We start from the raw sequence: 27,068 nt of genomic DNA on the forward strand, positions 1-27,068 counted from the left end.
ACTTACAAGCAGAGTATAACAAAGATAAAATTGTTTTCTCAATTAAAGAGTAATGCTTTTCTGAATCTGCCAATGTCTTGCTGGTGAAATAGACTGGTTTTTCGATTCCCTCGCTTTTGCGAAAGAGGGCCAAGCTAATGGAAAAGTCGGTAGTCGCAAGGTAAAGCCCCAGTGTTTCTCCTTCATTTGGTTTGGACAGGACGGGCAGAGTTGATAGGTAAGCCTTCAGGTCATTGAAAGCTTTGTGGCATTCGTCTGTCCATGTGAATGTTGCGCCTTTCTTTAGTATTTGCAGGAATGGTATGCATTTGTCAGATGCACGTGAGATGAATATATCTATTAAGGGCTGAAACCATGCCAAATAGCTTGTGAACTTGTTGTTTGGAAGTTGGTTTTGGCATTTCAAGGAGAGCTCGTATTTGTGCTGGGTTTGCTTCAATGAGTCTTTGTAAAACGAGGTATCCTAAGAATTTCCTTGAGGTTACCCCAATTACACATTTTGCTTGGTTGAGCTTCATCTTGTTTTGGCACAATATTTCAAAGGCTTCTTGCCAGCCTTTTCGTTTTTTACTACCATGTCGTCTATGTAAACTTCCATAGAGTCCCCAACCAGGAAGTCTTTGAACATCTTTGTGACAAGTCTCCAGTAGGTTGAACAAGCGTTCTTCAAGCCGAATGGTAGAACGTTGTAGCAGAACGTTCCTTGTTCGGTTGTGAAGGGCGTTTTTTCCTAGTCTTCTTCTACAAGTAGTATTTGATTGCATCCACTATATGTGTCCATAAATGATAGAAGTTCATGTCGGCGAGTTTGATCCACCAGTATGTTAATCCTGGGTAGGGGGAAGCTATCATTTGGGCAATGCTTGTTGACGTTGGTGAAGTCTATGCAAAGTCGTACTTGGCTAATTTTTCTTAGGAACGGCTACAATGTTAGCTAGCCAGGTTGGGTACTCGACCTCTCTGATGAATCCAACATTTTTGAGCTTTTCTATCTCTTCATTGATGGCTTTTTAAAATTTGAGTGCTAGTTTCCTAGGTCGTTGTTTGATAGGCTTTACAATTGGATCTAAATTTAATTTGTGGCAAGCGACCTGAGGGTCGATTCCTGGCATATCAATATACGACCAAGCAAAAACATCTTTATTGAGAGATAGAAAATTGACAAGTTGCTCCTTGAGTTTGGGGTCTAAATCAGCCCCTACATAAACATATTTTGGGTCATCATTTGTGCCCAAATTTTCTTTTTCTCCAGGTTCAATTTGTGCTTGTTTTTCCTTGAGCTTGTCTGTTCCTGATGCTGGAAGGCTGGAAGCTTGCAGATCTTGCGGCTTTGGGATGTTTTTGGTTTAGACAACCTGAGTTTTGGCCATGGTTGTTGCGCTGACTTGATTGCACCGATGAGCTTCTAGTTGGCTACTTCTGAGCTCTATGATGCCTCAGGGTCCGGCGAACCGCAGGACTTGGTGTAAGGTTGATGGAACTGCTTGGATCTTGTGAATCCACCTGTGTCCTAAGATGGCAGTGTATGACGACTTGACATCAATCACATTAAAGCGTGTTGATGTCTTGACCATGTCCTATTTTTCTCCAATGGAGACTGGTAGGATGACGTCTCCAATGGCATCTGTGCGGTCTCCATTGAACACGTAGAGTGGTGCATTTGACTTTATCATCACCGAATCTGGCAGGTGTATATCCTTATATGTTTGGTAGAATAGGATGTCGCAGGAGCTGCCTGGATCGATTAGGACCCGTCTGACTATCATTATGGGGTAGGCACACCTTGTCCAGATCTTCCTCGATAAATGATATGGAGGTCGTAGATTAAGAGCTAGTAGGAGTGATCACTTCAGCTTTGTGGGAGAAGTGGTAGATTTCTTGCAGTGCTCCTACACGCCTGCCCTTTTCACGACCTGAGGTCTCGTTGTTGGAGGTGTCTGTAATCAAGTGGATTACCTTTTCCTCGTCGTGATAAGAGGAGTGTTGTCTCCTGTTGTGCCTCAACCGACCTAGAGATTTAGATCGTCGGGTTGTTTAGGTTCTGCTCCTTCTGTGAGCAGGTTGTTCATGGTTACGGCTCCTGCTTCTGTTGCAGTTGGCATTCAGTTTATGCATGAGGTCACTTTCTGGTAGGAACTCTTTTAGCTTTCCCTCTTCGACTAAGTCTTAGAGGTAGTGCTTGAGGCTCCAACATTCATCGGTGTCATGGTGGTAGAGTTTGTGGAAGTGGCAGTATGGATGTTCTGATATTGCAATCACCTTGTTGATGTTTGGTTTGAAATAAGGTGTTGTATATATCTTCTTCAGGATATAGCTTGGCGTCCTAGAGAAGTTGGAGAATTCTCTTTTGGTGTATCATAGGCTTGTGGGAGGTGGTGCCCTTGTTGTTACCTGAGTATTGGTTGCTTTCTTTGGGTCCCTGTTTGTCACTGACTGCGAGGACTTATTTGCCTTTGCGCTGGGCCATCCATTCTTCATACTTCATGTACTTGTTGACTCTGTGGTACAGGTCGTCTAGGCATTCTGGCTTGTTGCACATGAGAGACCCTACTAGATCGGAGTCGTCTAGGAGTGCATTGGTGAACGTAGAAGTTGCAAAGCTGTCCTTGAGGCCTAGCTATATTGATAGGAGTTCTTTCTTGAACCATCCTAGGAAAGCGCGGATAGTTTCGCCGTGTGCTTGCTTCAGCTAGAGCAAAGAATCTAGGTCGGCTTGTTTCTTTCTGTTGTGGACGAACTCTGCTGCGAACGTATTGGCCAACTTATCGAAGTTGTTGATTGAATCAGGAGTGAGCGTGTAGAACCAGTATAATGATCCGTCCTTCAAGCTGGCTGAAAAAAGTTTGCACTTTAGGTAGTTATAGTTTGGAGCGATGTAAAGCGCCAGGATTTGGCAAAAACGAGCTATGTGCTGGCCTGGACACGAGCTACCATCGTACAACGAGAACTTTGGTTGGATAAAGTCAGTGGGAGGCTACTTGTCCCTGACTTCTGTGGTGAATGGTGACGCCTTGTATGACTGGAGCATCTTCTGAACGATCTTGGCTGCGCTGGCATTTTTGCCTATTTTGTCTAGTTGTTGGGTGAGGTCATCAAAGCATTGATTAGTGGTTGTTATGATGGTTGTGGCCGCATTGTTGTCGATTGCGTCTTGAGTCACGTTGTTGGCGTTAGAAGTGGTTTGCTCGCGCATAGCTTGGTTCTCTTGCTGGAACATGTTGAATGACTCGTGGATGAACTTGGCTTGATCTACTAGAGCTTGTAGTTGTGCTTCCATGGTGGTTTTCTAACCAGCTTCGTGGGCTTGAGAAAATAATGTGGGTGTTTTCTCAAGGAAACAAACCGGCAGACGGCGCCAATGTAGAGGTGTGGATTTTGTGTCTACGACCTGATGTTGAGTTTGGTATTGAATGGCTGCACTCTTTCTTTGGACAAGAGTTGCCTACGAATCAAGTTCCTTGGGTAAACTTGAATCAAGCCTTACGTAGTTCATCTCTCTCTACTTATAGATGTTTGAGCTGACTTTCCTTATTTTCTCCAGGCCTTTGTCAAGTGTAGATCCATATTTTGTGCTATCTTAATTATTTGTCATTACTTCTGATGTTACAAAGTAAATGTCTCCTTGATTGGTGCGTTGACTGAGCTTCAGAATCGCGGTGGATCATTTGCTTCCATATATGGTTGTGCTTGATATTTGGGACGACCTGAGTTTTGTTCATTGTCACGTCCTGGTGGCATGGTACAAGCTGTGAAGATACAACGTGGTGTGTGGACACGTGTGTTGTAGTGATATGTTTGAGAACGGAGGGTACTTACACATATTTAAAAGCAACTTCTCTACTCTCTTAGCAGCAGCAATTTCAGGATTTATAGAGCAAGGAAATTACTACATTTGAATGTTGTTTATTACTCGAACCAGATCGATTGATTGAGTTGCTTTCAAATTCCAGCTACTTCTTATTTTGTTTTTTACCATGTTTTAAATCTAAAGAGAAAGTCAAGCACTCATCTGGAGATATATATATATAATATTGTTCTGTGGTTAATGATTGATCCTATACATAATGTCGAAACTTGAAAGTGTCATATATAGGATCGGTCATTAACCACAAAACAACATTGCAACACTTAGGTCACTCATTTGGAACTTGATACGTTTATTTTGTAATTTGTTCTAATAATTTCTTGTATTACGCAAATCATCACTACACCAGAAAAGCGTTTACTAACGGTTATATCCGTTAGCTCTGGGGCGTCACTCTCACTTAGGCCAAATTTAGTAACGGATATAACCGTTACTAATAATTATTATTAGTAACAGTTATATCCGTTACTAAAATTTAGTAACAGATAGCCAACTGTTGGTGGCCAATTAAATTTGTCATTTCTAACGGATATATCCGTTAGTAATAGGCGTGCTATTTACTTAACTATTGTTTGTAACGGAAATATCCGTTACTAATGGTCGATATATTTTTAAAAAAAATCAGTTTTAATTTTGGGGATACTTGTACCCCCTACAAAAAACAGTTAGTACTCCACGTGACTTTGGGTTGGCATCCACTGTACCCTAGTGTATTTTATTCATCAACAAAGTAAACTACTTGCAAAAGAATCCATCTCTGTGCTCTCATTACCTAGCATGTTTGTGATTTATACTTTTTGTGTTGTCTGAAAGAGGCTCCTCTCTGCTAGGAGTAATATATTGTGAACCCACCTCATTATTCTCCTTAACATTTTCGAACTCATTTCGAGATGAAACCTGCATTTCAATCATGTATCGGTTTTAATACTATGGAAGCAAACAACTCGGTTCTTTAGCAGATGAACAATAATTTAATAATGGAGGAAAAAGTATCGGCAGTTTGAATAAAATACCTTGTTTTTTACAAGTGTAGAACAAAGTTCAGGAGAGCATTGTCTTTGTGTCCATTCAAACATCTCACTATCAAAAGCATCTACAAGTTTGGACTAAATATCCATTTTCTCCTTCAAGAATAAAACAATAAGAAAGTAAGGCATCAAACAAGAATAACCATGGCTACATACTCTCACAAGATCTATTAAAATCCATTAATACGCTCCAAAGATATTTCGTGCCAGAAGTTACATCAATATGACTGTAACTTAGAATCACTCCAAGATAAAGTAATCTAGAAGCAAGCACGACTTCAAAGAATTCCAAACCACAAGAGATAATAGAGATAGTTAAAAACTCATGCATGCATACAAATAATGTCACTTCAATGTGTCAAGAAGTTGTATCTTGGTTGGAAACAAAAGTATATTGAACATAAACTCAACGACATGGAATATATTTCAAGTGAAGAAAGATAACATTACTTGTGCGAATATCATAATAGGACACCTATATGAATGTGCATGTCAAGACTTCACAATCATAACATGTTAAGGTTTAAATGCATTACATCTATGATTACAATCATTAGTGGGCTAAACATAGACAATAATAAACAGGTCCTCTCTTCTGACATTAGGCAAAACACAAGCGCAAATCCTACAGAACGAAAACAACTAAGTTCTAATAGTTCTTTACTAAGTCTATTTGTATGAAGCATGCATAGGATCGGATCAGGAAGAGTAAGCCCAATATCAAAACAAAGTACAAGAGAAAAAACCATGTTCCAACACAAACTCACCTTTCGTATCCCATGATACATAAGACTAGATTCTATTGCTGATCGGGCAGTACTTGCTTCTCCATATGTCATCCATTTGTACCTTTAAGTACAAAGTATAAATAAAAATCAAGATAATGAAATTTCAATTATGAACTTAGAAACAAAAAATGCAAAAAAATTGGAATATAAACATACTCTCCAACTATTCCGTCCACTAGAATTCATGTGCCCAAATTTTGTTATCTTGGAATGTTTCAACTGCCGGCCTATGTTAACAATAGTATAGACAATGTTTTCAAAGTTTCAATTCAAGTAAATGTAGCAGTAGATAATTATTTTAAGGGAAGATCAACGGTATAAATAAACTAAAACAATTTAGATGAGTAACTAAGAAGAACAAAGGAATACTCACACAAAATTGTCATGCAAAGTTCCAATTTCATAATGGTACTAACAAGCTTCAAAGGTGGTAGGAGCAATCCAATTCCCATTTTATGAACCTAGCATACATCAAATGAAAGCGACATTCTCAGTAACATAAAGGTAACAAAATTGAAATTAAAATAGAAAGATGGAAAAAAACTGACCACATGTTTACGTATCCCCCACCCAACTGACTACGATCCGGTACATAGTCATTTCAGGGGTACAATGCGGATAGGGCCAACTTGGATATGGAACCAGATATAAGCGCATCCCACTTCTAGCAAGTTTCATATGCTGATGAACAGGAGCAGATCTCTATCGAACAGAATGCTTATCCTTTTGTATTGTCTATTTTTTTCATATAAGGAGGACAGAGTTTAGTAAGAGCCCGAGCAACAACAACTTCCTCCAACCTCATCTTTTTGCTGAGGAAGATGAGGAAGACTGGAATGTATAACCAAGTGAGTGCTAGGAGAGAGGAATAAAGGATCAGCACTTGTGAACAGTATACTATAAATAATCCAAAATAACAGGCCATGCAAAAAATGGCACAGTAAGCACCACAAACTCCACTCAAACTAAGAAGAGTGTGTGTGAAGGAAAGGCCAAACCAAGTTTGTAGCATACAATAATCAATTTGAAGACTCACCTCAAACATAACAAATTGCGCGGAATAAAAAAAGGGGAAAAAATATGTACATTCATTCTTTAAGTGTGGACCAAGCAGCCATGGACGTATTTTTTGAGCTTGCTTCTTTGTGTTTGCTGGTTCTCCTGTGAAGCTCCATCTCGCAATCTCAACTATTCAATGAAAGACAGGTTCATGGCTTGGTCCAAGATGAATAATGGTATAAATTGGAAGTCTTAAACCATCTCTTGGGCTGTTTCTTGTAGTAAATTTGTGTACGTAAACCCAGTTTCATCCTGTTAAATCATATATTAGCATAACAATGTAAACAAATCAGCATTATATTAGACTTTATATAGTTCTTCTAATCCTTGTCAGATACCTCAAGTCACAATTAATTGGATTATGATAGATATCAACTTCTGAAGAAATAAATCATTAACTAGATGTCTCGATCAAGTGTCTAGCAAGTCATTTTAAATGTTTTTTTTTAGCCAAATCAGATCCTTTTATCAAATAAAGATTCCAATCTATATAACGTTATAAAAGCTAGCTTAGCATGCTTCAATTCAACAGTTCCAACACTTGTACTTGATGCCAAAACTTGGATTGGCCCTTACTTCGCCTTAATTCAAGCTCCGGTTACACCTTCCTGGTCAACCCATAAATGCCCCCAACCCACGAAAACACACAAGAGATAGTAAGTCACTCTTATGTGCCTGAAAAGGCAGTGATTGCTTTAGCCTTAAGCCTGATTTTTATCGGTTTCGGAGTCCAGGATTTGTTAGATCAAATGGCACCTTGTTTAGCAAAGACCCGGGAAATCCATAAATCTATAGGTCAAGAGTAGAAGGTTTTGAACCCTTTCCATTGAATTCATTTGAGACATAAGTACATCACTTCTCATTAGGTACTGTTTTAAAAGGACATACCCATTTCTCATGAAAAAACCAACTCAACTTGATATTTCTAACCGTATCAAAAAGTCGGTACGTACCATTCACCCAAATCTGTTAGTCAGAGCATTCACTCTCTAGCCATTTCAGTATGTATGGAATGTAATAAAAGTTCACTCGTTTACAGTCATTCAAGTATACATAGAATACAATCAAAACATTAATCTCACTGAAGATATAAACAAAAAGTAAACTTCTTCAAACGATCTATTAAACCACGAAAGAGTTAACACCCAAGTTTCTTTTATCTGAAATAGAGTTACCAGCAAAAGGGAAATTTTGACAAAATCAGAAGTTTTGCTCCAACATTATTGTTTCAGTCGAAATCCTTCAACAAGTAGACAGATGGAATATGAGACAAGGAAAGGAATTTATAACAAACAAAAACATAAAAATTATGAAGATAACTTACAAAATTTCTTCTTTGAAGTATCTGGGTAACAAAAACATGTTCAAACAACCCAATACGAAACCATAAGACATTGTTCTCCAATATTAGCAGGTCAGCCACGATCAATGATTCATAAGTTACAAAACAAAGAAAGAAATTATTAGAAATGAGCGGGCTTTTGGGATCAGATTGAAGAACGAGAGTGAGCTTACCAGTTCGTTTGGGCGCTTAAGGTTAAGTTTTTTAATTAATTATTGCAATAGAGAAAGAGAATAATTGCAATAGTTGGAGAGAGAATGATAAGCCATTGTTAGGGTTTGTCTGGGGAGAGAAAAAAAAAGGAAAAGAGATGGCTGCGTGATCAAAAGTGTAGGCTTCTTTTATTTTTATTATTATTATTATTTAATACTGTTTTGAAACATTACTAACAGATAAATACGTTAGCCACTGCCGAAAATAACCGTGAAAAGTTATTAAATTTTTATTTTCGATATTTACTAACGGTTTCTTCCATAAGTAACAACTATATCCGTGACAAAATTGGTAATAGATATATCCGTTACTAAATGAAATTTTGGGCTGTTAGAAATTGACGGTTCTGGTGTAGTGCATTTTATCAAAAAAATTATGCATATTGACTTCATAATACTCGTGTCCTTGGTTCTGTCCACAACTACGAGGTTTTGTTTGTACTTTTTCCTTGTTTAAGATTCTACTAAAGGAAATCAGTGAAGCTTCCCAAACATGATATAGTCCTATTTCTATTTAATATCAATCATTGTTAGGGGTGGAACAAGGGCATGTTGGGTTGGGCTGAGGCATAACCCAAGTTCAACCCGAGTTTCAAATGTTTCAACTCGAGCCTGGTGTAGGGGAGTTTTCGAGAGTCCCCTGATCTTCCTCTGTACCTTGTGATCTATAAGTTTTTACTGAGTAGAGAAGGGATAAGATGATTATGAGTTTAGGGTTGAACAGCCTGGCGGCTGCCTACGTATCTCTTTATTTATTTAGGAGAATCAAACCCTATCTTGCGTAGTTTTTAAAAGCAAATCCTTATGGTTTATATATGAAGAGCTATGAGAGTCCTAAGATTAGGACTATCCTCACCACTTGTGAATTCCCTTCCATCTTTGGACTCTGCCTTCCTATTAGGATTCCTCTCCTTATGGAAGTATGAATCTAGACCATATCTTATGAGAGGTAAGTTTCCTTGTTGATCATAATGTCCCATCGTGTATGGGAAGATCATAATGTTCCCCACTGTGCAAATGGTCATGGGCTGGCCAATTGGTGCAGCTCTGTTGCTGGAGCATGGATAAGTAATGCATATCTTTGACACTTTTCACATTTGCAGGCAAAAACCTGTGCATCCTTTTGCATGTAAAGCCAAAAGTATCCTTGCCTTAGGATCTTGAGAGCTAGTGTTCTTCCCCGAGCGTGGTTGCCAGAAATTCCTTCATGAACCTCTCACATAACCTGTTCAGCGAGGTATGGGGAGAGACATCTGAGATGAGGTCCCAAAAAGGACTTTTTGTACAGATCATCTTAAAGGAGGGTGAATATGTGTATCTTTGTAAGCAGACGCCTGACTATATTCTTATCCTCAGGGACTGTTCCGTCTTTGAGGTAGGAGTTGTATGGATCCATCTAATTTGGAGTGGTGGCTGGAATAACACAAATGTTTGTAACTATGAGTGCTTGGATGCTAGATTTCTCTTGGAACTCTATAGGGATGGAACGAGACTCGTTGTTGCCCAACATCGAGGCAACATATGCTAAAGCATCTGTGTGCCAATTTTCGGATTGAGGCAGCTGATAAAACTGAATGTTCTCAAACTTGCCCGGAAGACCCCTTACCAGTTCCAGATATTTGGCCATCCGTTTGTCCATGGCCTCATATCCTCCATCAACATGGAACATAACCAGTTGTGATTCACTAAAAACTGTGAGGTATGTTAGGCCCAAGTCGAGAGCCATTGTGAGGCCAGCAAGTGTTGCCTCATACTCTGCCTCATTGTTAGAGGCGTTCCAACCTAATCAGATGGATTTCTCCAGTTGCATGTTGTAAGGAGTAACTAACACAGCTCCCATTCCCGCGTTTCTGTCATTTGAAAATCCATCCACAAACAGTTGCCATCTGGAGCTCGACTCTCATGGGTCTAGATGGGTATTTGGAGATTCAGGCAGGATGCCATCATCTGAACTGGGGGTGGTTGAGTCGTACCCAGTGTAGGTCATTGGAAAATCTCCCAAGTATTCTGCTAGTGCCTGACCCTTCTCTAAGATTCTTGGGACTTAGATAATGTCATACTCTAATAGTTGCACGGACCATTTAGCTAACCTCCCTGACCTGTTCGGCCTTTCCAGAACTGATCGTAACTAGTATTATGTGATTACCCGAATAGTGTGGGATTGGAAGTACGGTCGTAACTTCTCTGCTGCAAAAATAAGGGCTAAAGTGACTCTTTCGAGTTTAGGATATCTTGTTTCTGCTGGTAGAAGCGTTCGGCTCAAGAAATAGACAGGTTTTTTAACCTTCTTTTCATCCACACGTATCAATACATAACTGATACCGTAGCCAGATGAACAGAGATAAAGACCCAAAACTTCTCCCTCAACTAGTTTGGAAAGGATTGGTGGTGCCCCCAGGTACGTTTTGAGCTGATCGAATGTTTTTTGGCATTCTTCTGTCCATAAAAATGAGGTACTCTTTCGCAGTAACTGTAATAGAGGTTTGCACTTATATGAACTCTTGGAGATGAACATGTTCAGAGCTGCTAGCCTGCCTGTAACTTTTTGAACCTCTTTCATATATTTAGGTGAAAACATCTCTATGAGCGCCCGAATCTGGTCTGGGTTTGCCTCGATTCCTCGCTTAGTAACCAGATACCCTAAAAACTTCCTTGATGAGACAGCGAAAGCACATTTCGCAGGGTTGAGTTTTATGCGATACTCTCGGAGAATGTCAAATGCACGTTTCAAGTGAGAGAGATGATCTCCCCGTTTCAGGCTCTTGATCAAGAGATTATCTACATACACCTCCATAATATCACCTATAAATCTTTCAAACATTTTGTTCACCAAATGCTGGTACGTGGCCCCCGCATTTTTCAGTCCAAACGGCATGACCAGATAACAGTACAGGCCATCCTCGGTTATGAAACTTGCATGCTTGTGGTCTTCCTCATGCAATGGGATCTAGTTGTAGCCAGATGATCCATCTATCAAAGATAATAGTTCATTTCCAGCCGTCGCATCTACCAATTTGTCAATCTACGGTAAAGGGTAAATGTCTTTTGGACATACGCGGTTTAGATCCGTGAAGTCGATACATATTCTCCATGACCTATTCTTCTTATGTACTGGGACAATATTAGAAATCCAAGTAGGAAAATTGATCTCCCTGACAAAGTTAGCTGCCTTTAGTTTTTCAACTTCGGCTTTTACCGCTTTGGATCTGTCAGCACCTATCCTTCTCGGTTTCTACTTGACCACTACTGCATCACTGTGGAAATTAAGCCAGTGGCATGCCACATGGGGGTCAATTCCTGGCATTTCTTTGAACGACCAAGCAAACACATCTTTGTGTTATCAAAGGAAGTGTATTAGAGCCTGACATTCTTCATAACTCAACAAGCTGCCTCCCATAATTTCCACTTCCTCTAGCGGCTCCAATGAGGGGGGACCCTCCCTCTCTCTTGGGACCAGGTCCAGGAGAGGTGGATCCAACTGTAATTGCTATTTGGTGGGTTGCCCCACCTCTATTGGTTCAAAAGGGAGTAGGGACTGCTTCGTCACCAGTGCATAGCATGCTTTGGCAGCTACCTGATCCCCTCTGATTGTCTTAATTGTCCCGTTATATGGGAACTTCAGACATTGGTGATAAGTGCTGGGAACAATATAGAGTCTGTGCACCCAGGTCCTGCCTAAATTCATATGATAGGGTGTGTTAGCTTTTACCACAACAAAATTTATGATGAGAGTTACCGGACTAGTAGCAACAGGTAGTTGGATTTCCCAAACTGTTAGAGTTTTGTCCCTGCTGAATCCATATAGGTTAGAGTTGGTGGCGACCATCTCAGAATCAAGAATCTACAGCTTTTTGAATGCGTTGTAGTATAACACATCTGCTGAGCTGCTTAGATAAACCAATATGCGATGCAAATCATAATCTCTAAAAGGAAGTGTCAGAACAAGTGCATCCTCATGTGGGCTCTGGATGCTACGACAGTCAGCCTTAGTGAAGAGGATAAGTGGATCTTTGTGGGGTACCGCGTTGACATGTGCGCCCGTAGTCAGTTCACTGTTCATGATCCTCATTTGCTTGGCGATGCGCATCTGATATCGCACACCCTTTTTAGTGATCTACCCACTTCATTTGCTTGCCTTTCCATAAATCATATTTATCTGGAGGCAGCCATTAAGCGGTCTAGTTCATGGGGGATCTTGAACTAACGTGCTGATCTCCTCAGGATGTACTGCATTTGCTTGTTCGTGTGCTACAAACTACTTCAAATACCCCGCCCCTTTCAATCAGATCATGTAGTTCATTTTTCAGAGTCCTGCAGGCTCTGGTGCTGTGACCCTTACTCTTATGGAACTTGCAGTAGGTCCGTTGGTCTCTGGTACCCAGGGAGCCTGGCTTAAGCGGAGCTGGCCATTTGAGGTAACTCTGATTCTTGATCAAGTCTAGAACCTCATCTAGCATTTTGTTTAAAGGGGCGAAGTTTCTATCCATCGAGGGAAGAACTTCTTCAGCTTCTTCCACACGTGGCTTCTTCTATGGTTTTCCATCTGTACTACTGGCTACATTCTGGTAGTGTCCTCTGGGCATTCGTCCCTTTGATGGGGATTCAGCCCTTTGACGGCCATGATGACAGTCTCTTTTCAGTTTTTGAGATGAAGAGTTCTCTTCTCGAGGGCCACAAGAGCTGTCCGATTAGCTTTTTTTGCTTCATGACATCTGTTTAGGACATCCTCCTCCCACCCCGCATGAGTCTCAACCCTGTCTAGGAGTTCCTCTAAATCACGGGGTGGTTTCCTGGAGAGGGATCCGAATAAGGCATTGTTTTCATCCAACCCTTGTTTGAAAGCTATTATGGTAGTCTGTTCATTGCAAGACTCTAACTGGATTGAAATTTTCATGAATTGTGGCATGTAGGACCTCAATGTTTCTCCGTCCTTTTTCTTGATGTTGAACAATGCGTCAATCCGCTTTCGTTGGTACTTGTTGCATGACTACCTATCTATGAAGGTCCTAAACATTTCTTCTGAGGACCTGATCTACCGCTCAGGTAACCTGTGGTACCACTGGAGCGTAGATACAGACAGGGAAGCTTTGAACTCTTGACACAAGACATGGTCATACATTTCATATTGTCCTATAGTTGCTCGATATCTAGACACGTGATCCACCGGATCTGACTTGCCATTGAAGACACTAAACTTCAGTTGCTGGTAACCATAGGGGTAAGGCTTTCTCATTATTCGAGATGCGAAAGAAGATCTGCCTGCCCCCATTATGGCGGATTGAACAAGGGAGTCTTGCTTTTTCTCCCCTTGCCTGTCATCTGATGCATCTGACGGATAAGGTCATTTTTCTCAGTTTCCCATGCAGTTTCTTTGGTAGAATGCTTCTTGATCTGAGCTATTTTCCTGTGTCGAGGGTCGACGTCACGATCCTAGTCAGTTGACTCTTGTTCGGATGTTGTATCTGAGTCCTCATCTAAGTTGCTGTATTCCGACTTAGATGTCTCGCATCGTGCTGGACCCCTACGCCTTAGGTTCCTTACACGAGCACCTTTTGGAAAGTCATCATAATCAAGATTGATGAGTGCCTCCTTCCCTATGTCAGATTAATACAAATGCCTCAGCAGCTATACTTCTCGTTCAAGATTGCTTCTTTGCTGTTCTGGAGCTTGTACTGCCTAGCTTGCCTGAACAGACTCTGGGTTGGTGACGACAGCATTCTCACCATCTTGACGCTCCTCTTGAGCAATATTCCTAGGGCCTACACCGGGAGTTGCTGATCTGTCGGTGCTGGTCATAGGTCTTTGGTAGGGATTATTCATATCATGGTGATCGACATTCTCCCCCCCCCCCCCTCCTTCAGGTATCTCGTGCTCTTCTCCTCTCACAGCTCAGGGACGCTGCATGTGGTTACGCCACCCTTTGTTTTCTTTGCTCCTGCCATCACAATGGTAAGAGTTTTTAAACTAAATCAGTCTTTTGGAATGAATGTTTACCTGCTTTCATCCCCACAGACGGCGCCAAAAGATGTAGGGGAGTTTTCGAGTATCCCATGATATTCCTCTGTGCCTTGTGATCTAGAAGCTTTTACTGAGTAGAGAAGGGATGAGATGATTGTGAGTTCAGGGTTGAATTGCCTGGCGGCTACCTACATATCTCCTTGTTTATTTAGGAGAATCAAACCCTATCTTGCATAGTTCCTAAGAGCGAATCCCTATGGTTTATATAGGAAGAGCTACGAGAGTCCTAGGATTAGGACTGTCCTCACCGCTTGTGAGTTCCCTTCCATCTTTGGACTTTGCCTTCCTATTAGGATTCCTCTCCTTATGAAAGTCTGAATCTAGACCATATCTTATGAGAGATAAGTTTCCTTGTTGATTATAATGTCCCATCGTGTATGGGAAGATTATATCTAAAAGGTAACTCCTAAGATATATATGTCATCACGATTCCTTCCTTATCATCCGAGATCACCATCTTCAGTTTCCTTCTATTCAGAAACTATCTATATCAATTCCTAACGACTTGGAGAACTGTTATACTTAGAGGTGGTCAGCCACGTGCCTAGCACATGTCCACTAAACACTCGTGCTAAGCACGAGATCACTTACTCATAGAACTGATCCGATGGTCCTCGTCTCATTCTGGACATCTATAGTCTTAGGTTATTTCCCATACACGTGTCATCTATTCAATGACAGGAAATCCCCCTTACACCTGGGACCAAGCCCTAGCCAGTCCTTAAATTTTCAGCCCAAGCCGTAGCCCGACCAATTCGGGTTGGGTCGGGTTATGTCGGGTTGGTTAAACTTCTCAGATTTTTTTGGAATTAAGAGGCAAAAAACACCGAAATTGAAATCTTCTAATGAAATCAAAGAGATTTGATTGTTTGAAAGGGAAGCTAACCTTGTTGATTACATTATTCTCTCTAAAATAAAGATTCTCAACCTTATTTTTTATAAGAATAGAATGATTGAAAGATATACGTACATATATGCACACGGTCTTGGGTTTTTCATTTTTTTTATATTCTAACCCAAGCCCAACCCAAAACCGGGTCAGATTTTTATTTTACAAAACTAAACCCAGACCACGAATCTGACATGTTAGCCCAGGACCAACCAAAGTCGGGTTTTAGTCCATTAGGCTTGGGCTAACCTGACCCAAGTTCCACCCCTAATCATTGTAAACTTTTATGTTCTTGTTGGGCTTTTTTTAGTTTTGGCAACTAACAATGGAAAAGTTCTCTTTTGTTCTTCTCTCTCTATTATTGATAGCTCTTCCACTCTTTTGAGGGAGATCTAGCCTTGGCAACTGGAACAGAAGATGGAACTGAACAATGGGGATACGTTGAATTTCGACCCTGTAAATGAGAAGAATATTCAGATTTTGTTCTTTTGTTTGTCATTTCTGCAATAAAAATAGGGTTTATTCGATTTTGACCCACTTTTAATAGGGTATTCAGCGTTTGGGTCCTGTAAATTGCTTAATTCGTTTTTTGCCCCAGTTCTGTCAGTTGACTAGGTCAACTTTAACTGCACCGTATGTTTTGATCCTCATCATTTCAAAATGGCCTAAATACCCCTCACACGTGCCACACGTGACTTTTTTTATTTCTGAAACAAAACAAAATGACACATGTCGAAATCTTACGGTTGGCATCCAAGGGTTATTAGCTACTAGCCGTTGGATCTTTGAATGTTGCTCCCATAGTCTGTTAATGGAGGAAGGGCTAAAAGCTTAAAAGTTTTGTTGAAAGGAGCCAAAAATAAAAATATTTTTAAATGGAATATTTTTTTTTAAATATACTTAAATTCCACAATCCAATAGACTTCATAGTGTTCACTTTGCAAAATAGAACTCTAATTGGATAAAACCACTATTGTTACGTGTAATTAGGGCCAAGTTATGTTCAATATATAATATGCACAATATAACCCTAATTTGACAAAAGCCTCTATTTGTTACATGTAATTGGGGCCAATTTATGTACAATATCACAATATGCACAATAGAAACCTAATTTGACAAAAGCCCCAATATATATGGTATAATTTGGGCTAATTTATGTTCAATTTTACAAATAAATTATAATTGGAAAAAACCCCCAAATTTTGTAAGTAACCTTAAATCCTAATTGTTAGGATAATTGTTAATTAGTAATTTTAGTACCCTAATTATAAACTAACACCTTCTCGACTTCTCGTGATATGTAAAAACTAACATCCAAGCTATCGATTTTTTAATTAATTTAAATCAAAATCAACGAAACGAAATTGTACTGGAATTCGAGATCGAAATAAATTGAAACTGATATTTACAAGTTTCATGTGCAAGTCACGTGAAGGGTAAAAATGTCATTTTGAAAATATGATACAGTACATATAAAGTTGACCCAATCAACTCACAGAACTGGGGCCAAAAACGAATTAAGCAACTTACAAGAGCTAAATGCTGAATACCCTATTAAAAGTGGGGCCAAAATCGAATAAACCTATAAAAATATGTAATTGTGCTCTAGTGCATACCTGATGTATCACCACTATGGGATGATACATATCTGTCACCACTATAATACATTTCTGTACCAGTTCTTGTTTTGAATTGAAGTTCTTGATTTGTGTAATCGCGCACATATTCTAATGGTTGTATAAAAGTCCTTACAGAGTTGAAGATCCCTCCAAAGCTTGGCCTATAATTTTGTGGTTGCAAGGTGGCCCAGTGAGTATTAGAACTAGCACATGCAAACGACGACATTCACAAGACTTACATATTATGGAATGCAATAAGTATATACTAGAACATACAAAAATGTATGAATTTTGGTTTTTTAAATTGAAGAGGGAGCTTATGGCTGGAGTTGGAATTGGAAATTTTCTAGAGATAGGACCGGCTCTAGATGGGAACTTGCAAGGGCGGCTCAAGGCCATTGGGGACCCTAAGCAAAGTTCGAATATGGGGCCTTCTACAATTAATACCAATAAAAATTGTTTACAACTTATTGTTTTATTTATGTTATTTCATCGTATGAATGCAAACCCTCATCTTTTATCTGGGCCGCTTGGGACCAGCAATGTATTATCAAAATACTTTGGCGGTCTACAGTTTTTTTTTTTTTTTTTTTTTTTTTTTTTTTTTTTAACACGAAGAAATTTTTACATTTTACAAACTTCAATTAAATTTCATTTTTCTTACTTTTTGAGCTGCAAAATCACTAATTAAATCTTTGTATTCAAGTTCTTCTAAAAAATCTCTTTATATAGATAATATAGCTAATCCACTCAATCTTTCTTGTGAGATGTATCATATCTATTAAAAAAATGGACATATTATGACAATTGTTTTTTATCTATCTTGACGACTTTAGTAATAATACTTTGATGGTTGTTAAAAGCCGTCAAGATAGGTGTTTTAGTAATATTTTTATGACGCCTATTGCAACATTATGTCGTGTATGACACAAACGTCAAGAAAATATAATAATTTTATGACACTATATTACAATATTGTGTCGTGTATGACACAAGCGTCGAGAAAATATAATAATTTTATGACGGTTGTTGCAACATTATGTAGTGTATGACACAAACGTCAAAAAAATATATGGTCAGTCAAATTAGCAATAAAATAAACTGTCAACCCTCTCACACTTTTTTGGGCACTAGGTTGGACCATTTTGGCTTTCAATAAACCATCAGCAACTTAATTAACAAAAAGAAAGAATACCAAAATCAAGTAACTCACTAAGAAAAATTGAACCGTCACTAAGAATACCAAAGGTAAGAAAATGCATAATTGACGACCCAAATAAGAACATAATGTGAATTGCCAAGATATAAGCTAGTAAAGTAAATTGCATATTTTGTCTTTATTATTAAGTTTTTACATTTCCACATCACCATTTTTATTTACATCAAGCAGGATGTAGCAGGTATCACATATGGCTGGGCACATTATAAACTGGGGATGCTGGGAGAAATCATTGTGATCAAACTAGTATAGGAATACCAAAGCTATTAAGGTACTCGATCTGCCTTTGCAACCCATAATGTATTTAATTTAGTCGCCAATATTTAATTGTTTGTTCTGTTGTTTAGAAAAGATTGGAATTGGTATGCTTCAACGCATGTTAGTAGGTGAACCAACTATATGAATTAGTACTAACCTTTTGTTCAAAGGGTGTTGACATGTTGTACATTTGTGTGCTCACCGGCCGCTACTACTTTTTTCTGACATTTTATGTCTAATGTATGTATATATGCTCTCTATCTTTCGTAGTTTGAAATTTAGCCTTTAGTGGCATATATCATGGATACTTATTATTTCTAATCACGGCGTATTGTTTTGCTAGCTAGTATCATCTGTGTATTTTCTTAATACTGTAGAAATGGCTATCTGATTATGTTTAGTTATTTTATTAAACAAACTAACATATTCTTATTCACATTGTTTCTTAAGTGATAATAAGTCGGCCGGTGACGTTCGATGGAGGAAAGAGTAAGTAAACACCATGGTGGTACACTACTAAAAAAATGACTTATTGTGACGGCTGTTATTTTTTCTATCTTGACAGCTTTATTAAAAACTGTCAAAATAAGTAGTTTAAACTTTTTTTTATGACGCATGCGCATAATTTATGACATAATTAAAAGAGATGTCATGAAATATTATGACGAGTTTGACCAAACCGACAACTTTCATATTTTATAATGACGTTATTTTAAGAGGCATCGACAAATTTTATGGGACAAAACTTAAACCATATTGACTGGTTAATTGTAGTGTTTTAATTCATAGTCAACTAGTCAAGCGTCAAGAAGTCATTAAATCAAGTGTGAAGAAAATAGCCTCCAAAAATTTTGTCTCTCGGTCTCTGGACCATCAGAGAAATTGAATTGAAAAGAGGGCAGAAAAGAATTAGAGGGCAATACTGCCCCTTCCGCCCCTTCTCTCTTCTCTTTCAAAACCCCTAACCCAACAAATGAGATTGCTTTCTCCTCTCTGAAATTTTGAGAGATCTCTTCGCTCCCAGTTCCGAATTTAGTTGCTCACTAATTCTATATCATTTCGACATGTATACATCCCGACTTTGAATTCCTAGTTTTTTTTAGAATTCAATAAAATAAAATTCATGTTTCCTTGTTTTGAATTCATTGGGTTATTCTCTAGAAAAAAAAATATGAGTGAGCGAGCTCAACAAAGGAACAACAGCAACGACTTAACCTCTCAGTGTACAGTGTTTCTCTCGAGGTAATGATATAAAAAATATATACTTCATATATAGGCAGCTAAGATTTCTCAAGGTTTATGGCGGATATAATGGCTGGTTACAGATTTTGCTATTTCTTACACTGCCTGTGGTCTCTATAAAAGTGCACAAAAACTGTTTGAATAAATTTCTAATAAATTTTTAACATTGTCGTACTGCTCCTTTTTTTTCTTTGCTAGTCAACTGTTACTCCTCCTGATTCTTAGCTTAATAAGCAACCTTGAACAAATTACATATTTGTGTATGGAGTAGCTATGCAGCACGTACAAGTAATATAGAGATGTTGGTAATGAATATTGTGTTCAACTTGTGTTAGATATTTGCATACTTTAGCTCCATATTTCAGCTTAGCGTTAGTACAATATGCAATGGTGCTCTGTATGGTAGATTTATTGTTTTATTTGTGAGTTCGATGGTTCCTTCGGTGGCCGGACACATTTTTGGTAAAAGTAAACGACGACAAAGATTAAATGGTTGTGTTTGAAGCGTGAAGAGAAGTGGAAAGAAGTAGCTGGTTTTGTAGTTGTTAAAATATAATCAGTGGTAAAAACTGTATATATAGTGCTTGTGTTTAGTTTATTTTCTCTTGCTTTTATGTGAATAACAAGGGCTTTTAATAGAAAAAAAAAATAAAAAAGCAAAGACTGACAAGTAGCTCTTTTTGGTAGTGTTAACGTTACAACTGAAATTGGATATATGATGGGTGGCTTCCCTATACTTAACTAGCTTGGTAATTTAGGTGTCCATAGTGCCTTGGTCTGGGTTAAGTGGCTGCCCTTGCCAAAAGTGTTTTTTTTATTGGCAACCAACATGGAAAAGTAGAGTTCCTTACAATTTACTCTTTTTAAAGGTGCTCAAGTGTTTTGAAGGATTGGGAAGTTCTAAGAGATTCAATACTTCATTACTAAAGTTGATCTGCCATGAAACTGAAATTAACACTTAGCCTTTCGCACATTGCTTTGGTATAGTACAATACCGAAGTAAATAATACGTGTTGGCTACTGTAAAGACTCAAATTCTCGCTAAGGGTATTTTTGTAAATTTCATATTTAACCTAGGGTCATTTATGTAATTGGTCGGTTGGGTTTATATTTCAAACGTACGTAATTTAATGAAACTTAACTCCGAATCATAAGTCACGTTAGGTAAGCGAACCATATGCGAAAATTTGACAAAATGCCGGTTAGCGGCTTTCTGCGTTCGAAGCGGGTACGAGTTAACAGCTTACACGCATGAGTGGGTTATTGTTATAGCCTACAGTGAGATAGAATATAGGAGATTAAATTTAGCGGGATGGGCCGGAAAAATAATTACGACGCGACGTCAAATTCGTTAGTGGTTAGGAGTCTAAGTATGACGTAAGCCTAATTAGGACATATTGGGCTTGGGCCTTAACCAAACAAATTGGCCCAAATCAAACAATCGCACGACCAAATTATCACACCCAATTTCTCCTTCTTCCCCAATTTCGCTATTACTGAAAACCTAGGAGAGAGAAAACTACTTTCTCCCAAATTCAACCGATTCAAACCAAGAATTCGAACACCCAATCCCTTGGAAACCATAACCTCAATTGCAAGAGTTCGAATTTCCGGGAATTTCATCGTATCGCAGAGAAAGGTGAGTGTAATTTCGTTTTAATTAGATGTTTAAACTCGATTTCGATGTAGTTGATTGTATTGATGGAAGATAAGTGAATTGGGGGTGTTAATCTTCGGCAGTAGCTTGTGGAAGAGATAGAGTTGGACGAAAATTGGTGGAACCGAAAGCTAAGGAGCTATTCTACCGATTTGGTAAGGATTTTAGTATATTCAATCTATTTTAAAGAATTGATGTTGGTTCTAGGCTTGTTTAAGATCACGTTGAGTATCGAGTGAGTGAGAAAGAACACCCACTTAGGATTATTAATGTCGAGAAAGAATTACTATGCTATCTACAATATTCAACGTTAGCATTATTAGTAACGTTAGTATTATTAACGTTAGTAATATTCAACGTTAGATTATTAATGTTAGTATTATCAACGTTAGTATTATTACTAACGTTAGTAATATTCAACGTTAGAATTATTAACGTTAGTGTTGTTCAAACCACTTAGTAATATTCAACGTTAGTATTATTCAATCCACTTAGTAATATTCAACGTTAGTATTATTAACGTTGAGAAAGAATTTGGTTTTGATGCTATCTACAAAACCAAATCCTTAACGTCGAGATTCTTTTCGACTTTCGTAGATAAGAATTTTCTCGTTAGTTTGATAAACTCTAACGACCGACGTATACATCTGATGTTATAGGAGTGATCTCGAGTAGATTTGGTTAAGTGGGCTTGATTCAGTTAAGTGGGCTTGAAGAGAAGGAGCTTGCTAAGGTAGGAACCTACATACCAATATATAGCATGCTTATTTCCATGCATGATTTGATTTGTTTAAATTGTTAAAAGATAGTTTGCGTATCAACCATGCATGTATATATGGTATTCATGGGTTGCATTTGTATTTTTCCGCGATATAAACTAAATATACGGATAGCTTTTGTGTGAAAAATGAGTTTGCGAAAGCGGGGTAGCGGGGATTTATTTTCTTTGTTAAAAGAGCAAAACTGGTTTTGGGAAGGGTTCTAAATCTCTTGTCTCGATGGGGAGACGAGAGAGATGGATTTTGTAATGCGGGTAAGGATTACCCGGTTGTTTGTAACTAGGTGTGAGGTTCTGGATTGTTCCCGGGGTGGTTGTTGTTATTTACGATGATTCGCCGTTTGGGAATCATCGGTTGTTATTTACTATGATTGGCCCGTTTGGGAGTCATAGGTTGCTTGTACTTGATGGTGGAAAATCCAGAAAATCACACCTACAGAATCAACAGTTTTAAAAGAAAAACTAACTATGTAACTAGAGTATTTGGAAACAATCGGTAATACGAATATATATATATATATATATATATATATATTACTATGCTTATCACGAGGGGATTTAGAAAAGGAATTGTGAATTCCTATAAAGAAGGAACTGTTGTCACAATTCCGGAGACGGCAGTTCGCTCTAGGATTCCAACTATGGTGTACACCTTTCGAGGTGGTGGGCCACCTTTAAAGGGATGCATCACAGGATGTAGTCCGGGAATTCCTTTTCTACTTTTCTAGATAACCATGTTTGTACGTGTCACGCTGTATGGTGATTAGCTTGTGTGAGGTTACATGCTACCTCGATGAGGTTTAGACGCGAGGAGTGAGAGTTTAGTTCACTCCTGGATGTGTGTCAGGATCCTGAGCAGTCTGCAGTTGTCGAACGGTTGACCACCATAAGTTAGGTGACAGCCTGTATGAGGGTCGTGGTCACAAGGCCCACCTGAGCCCTAAAAGCTTTGGGGATTTTGTGTGTACGAACACGACAACGGCATTTCAGCTCCCTGCCGGTAAAATCAGGAAAACAACGGTGCATGGTTCTAATTTGGAAAGTATCTTGAACCGAGATTTGCCTCGTGGTGGGGCCGAAAGTACGGTCGTACCCTCACCATTCTAATAGGATGCAGCGGCCACAATAGTTGAATGATGATTGTGAAAAACTCTATTTTGTATATCAATGAAGCATGTCAAGACGATTTCTGCTAGTTAGTGATGTACATATATATATATATATAGTCACGATATTTGAATACTTTTATGGAAACCCTGCATGTTTTAAATGTTTTCTATAAGTAGACTATTTATTGGTTATGTGCATTTCTACTGGGCATAGTTGTTGCTCATCCTACTTAACATTTCAGACGAGCCAGTTGCGGAGGAGGCTTTTCCTAACCCTACCGATGATGGTTATGGGGATTTGGGAGGATTCCCTTATGCTTGACGAGGACAGAGTCAAGTTCATATTTTGGGTTGTATAGAGATAGTCTAGTCATTTTGGTTGTATATATAGAGAGAGCTTCGCTCATTTTGATGTAATACTTGATGTATTTGAGTAGCAGTTACACTTAAACAGTTGGTGGATGTATATAATGTTGTTTAGAAGGTTGGTTTGTATATATATGGTTGTTGGAAGGTTGTAGTTTAGGATTTCCAGGTTATGACAGGTTTGTATGACAGGTTTTAGGGTTTACGAATGTCGATTAAACAAAGGAAACTCTGCCGAAATTTCGGTAGAATCGGGATAGCGACCGCCTTGAGATTCATTCCACGCCCCTGATGTGTGTTGGTTGGTTGGGGGATGGCCTACCTATATTTTCTTTATGTTTTCAAGCGCTACACTTTTGGGTCTATAAATAGATTTCATAAAACAAAGTTAATAAGAGAATGACTCACATTCAGATGTGTTATTTGATATTATTTAAAATGAATTAATTAGGTTGTTTCCATTCAGTTTTTTCTTTAGTACTTTATGGCTATAACACTTACGATAGTTTTGTGGTTGACTTGTTATAACAGGGCAGAATCAACTTATAATGGAAGCAGAACTGATTACGATCGACACTGGACTAGAAGTTAGTTTTCATTGTATGGTGCTACTAGTTTGTGACTCAAGGAAAATTTTCATTTTATTGTTGATCAGGAGGATCCATTCATTACCTTTTCTTCAGGTGGTCCATGCAAAGGTCTACATGTAGATTAGTACACTTGAGGAAGATGTTATTGTAAGTAGAAACCTTATCTACATGTGAAAAGAATCTATCTCTTCCCTTGCTAACACTATCAACTTTTTATTTTGCTTACATGGTAAGTTGTTACCAATCTTTAACACCTTGTCTTGCTGCTACCATTGGTTGACATTTTGAAATTAAAAATTACAGTCACCTTGTGGAGACGAAAACGTATTCAAGTATGTTTTATGTGCTTGGGTTTTCTAGGTATTGGATGGATACATGAAAAAAGACTTGGTGTAGTGCTTTGATTTCATAGGTTTTGCGGTTGCTTGCAAGAGGAACTTTGCTTTCTGAAAGGTGATTATCATATTACTTAGTAAGTGGGTCTTGCTCACATTTTCTTAAGTTAAATTCTTCATCAATTGGTAATTACAAGTTTGTTACCAACACTAGCATTGTTTAATTAATTTATTCTATCTAGTGAAATTGGTGTTTCAATAGTAAATAAGTACTAGTAGTGGTCCGCTAACCGTTATGCATGGTTGATCATCGTCCCAAACAAGTGTGTATCTAATAAAGAGGGCAGATGGTCAGGGAAGAGGTAGTCAAAAACATACTATATACTCAGTGTAGATTCCCTAAACAAACATGCTTAATGGAAAAGAGCACCAAGGACCACGAGCTCTATAGATCGTACCGTTCTAGGAATACCGTGTATAAGACGGAAATCTTTGGCAAAAGGTTTATGGATGGTCTAATTGTTAACAACTTCCTGTTTTACGTAAGTGAACTCTCTTTATCGATTCGTACGTTATTACTAGCTTAGTCTGTGATTTATTGTTCGATAAGATATTTATTGATCCTTTTTATATTATGAGGCTTATAGGACCCTCCAGTGCAAAATATATTCACTTGATTTGTTTAACTTGAGCATTTGTTTTAGTTAATATATTTGCATGTAATGGTATGAATATATATATTCAGTTTCTTTTTTATGTATTGATTGTATCTTTTAGGTTGTGTTTGTTATTCTTTTTGAAATGCATTATGGTTTGTGGTGGACAGGCTTGGTATTCCTTGTGCTTCGCTGCAACTCCTGAATTTGACGGCAGGCCACGTAGTACAACATGTTAAGAGGTATGTATCTTTTAGAGGATCACTTTGTTATGCATAATTCAAGTTTTTTTTTTATTGAATTGGCTTTGTTTCACATATAATGGTTGTAAAGACCTGGAGGTTGTGCACCGAACTAATAAGTTACATGTTAAAATTTGATACCAATTGGAGTTGGGTACTTATATCAAAATGCTTCCGAGTTGGCGCGTACCACACCATAGCCAAAATAATGTATGGTTGTAGACTAGTCAAGGAAGAAGACCATGGCTCACATAAAGACTCTTTCATCTTGTTATTTGTTTAAAACTGACTTTTTATATAAGAAAACTAAATTATTTCTACTGTGGCAATGACATTTTTTGTTAGGCCTTGTAACTAGATTATACCCTTTCACACTTAGGGATTTACATAGCCCTCTTGGCTACGAATTGCAAGGTATATGCTGCTGGGTGTTGTTGCTGCTGGATGGAGTGTGTCTTTCTTGTGTGTTGTTCTTCTTTGGATGGAGTGTGTCTTCGCCACGGCATGCTTGTCGCTATCTTCGCGATGCTTGCCCTGCTACTGTTGTTGGGTGTTGTTGTTGTTGCCTGCTACTACCATGGACCTGCTTCTCTTTGGTATTTATTTTTCTTACACATGTTTGTTACTTGTATGTTAGTTTGTTGATGTATATAAATATTTAAGATGTTGGTTGGGCTGGGCTTTGAGTTATCCCTTGTGTGTAAAAGATAATTAGTAATAAGATTTTCTCGAATTAGTTTTAAACTTTTGAAGTTTTTACTGAATATAAGCTTGTTATGTGGCAGCCCTTGTTTTTCATCCAAAGCAAGTACATCTTGAAGCGTGCCCAAGGAAATAAGCCAACATTGTTGAGGCCTTTTTAAAAATGTTTAATACAGTATCTATCTAACTATCTGTATGGTTGATTTTTTTAGGTGTGATTTTTCATACATATCTATTAATATGTTCCTAAAGTCTTTAATTGAGACTTGGTTTATCTAGTAAATTATATTGCATTATCATCTACTTGTACTATTCTAGATATTTACAGTAGGTCAAAAGTTGTAACGGTCTTGAAGTGAATTCACAATTAATTTCTTTTACCCCGTTTAATTTTCCGGCCAAGGCACATTCGCAACACAATGTTCATATCATTTTGAGTTTTAGAAATGATTGCATGACCCCATGAAGTTCATCTGAAATTTCAGTTCTTTTCTACATTACAAGGCTTTTATTGTAATACAACAAAATGGGTTTGTTGCAACGCGCTCTTTCGCCACGCCTAAAATTTGTTGCAATAAGTCATCTTTTACAACACCGTGTGGCATTGCTAAATGTCATCCGTCTTAATAGAATTTTCATTTTGGGAAATACCTAGAGCGACGCCTTGAGCGTTGCAAAAGTGTTTGCTTAAATTTACGAAAAATAAGAAAAATAATTAAATTGATAATGTTTATTGTTGACAACGAGTGTGGTGCTGCTATAGATTAAATATCTATTGCAACCCCATTGCCGTCACTGGTAATTCCGGGATAGATTATGTGTATGCGCTTGTTGCGACGATTTCGATGTTGCCAATGGGCTCTGGTTTGGGCGAATATATTCTTTTTGGCTGCAAATATTATTCGCGCTCCAGTTTTCATGTTCCCGCTCCAAGTCATAACAAAATTAGAAATACCATAAAAAAAAACATATTAAAACCCTAGATTGTCGTCTCTCTCTCCATCTAAACCGAAACTTCTTTCCTCCATCTCCAAAACTCATCCTTTTTCTCTCCACATCTTCAAAGCTTATCTCTCCTCCACCCTCAACAT

General features: G+C 38.3%; 1 pseudogene; it reads left to right on the plus strand.

Annotated features, from left to right (window-relative positions):
- Positions 1-15,526: 15,526 nt before the first annotated feature.
- The window catches only part of LOC147482523 (serine carboxypeptidase-like 51), a 118,228-nt pseudogene continuing 106,686 nt past the window's right edge, over positions 15,527-27,068 (plus strand).

This window comes from Coptis chinensis, chromosome 8, assembly GCF_015680905.1.
Source record: "Coptis chinensis isolate HL-2020 chromosome 8, ASM1568090v1, whole genome shotgun sequence".
NCBI lineage: Eukaryota > Viridiplantae > Streptophyta > Magnoliopsida > Ranunculales > Ranunculaceae > Coptis > Coptis chinensis.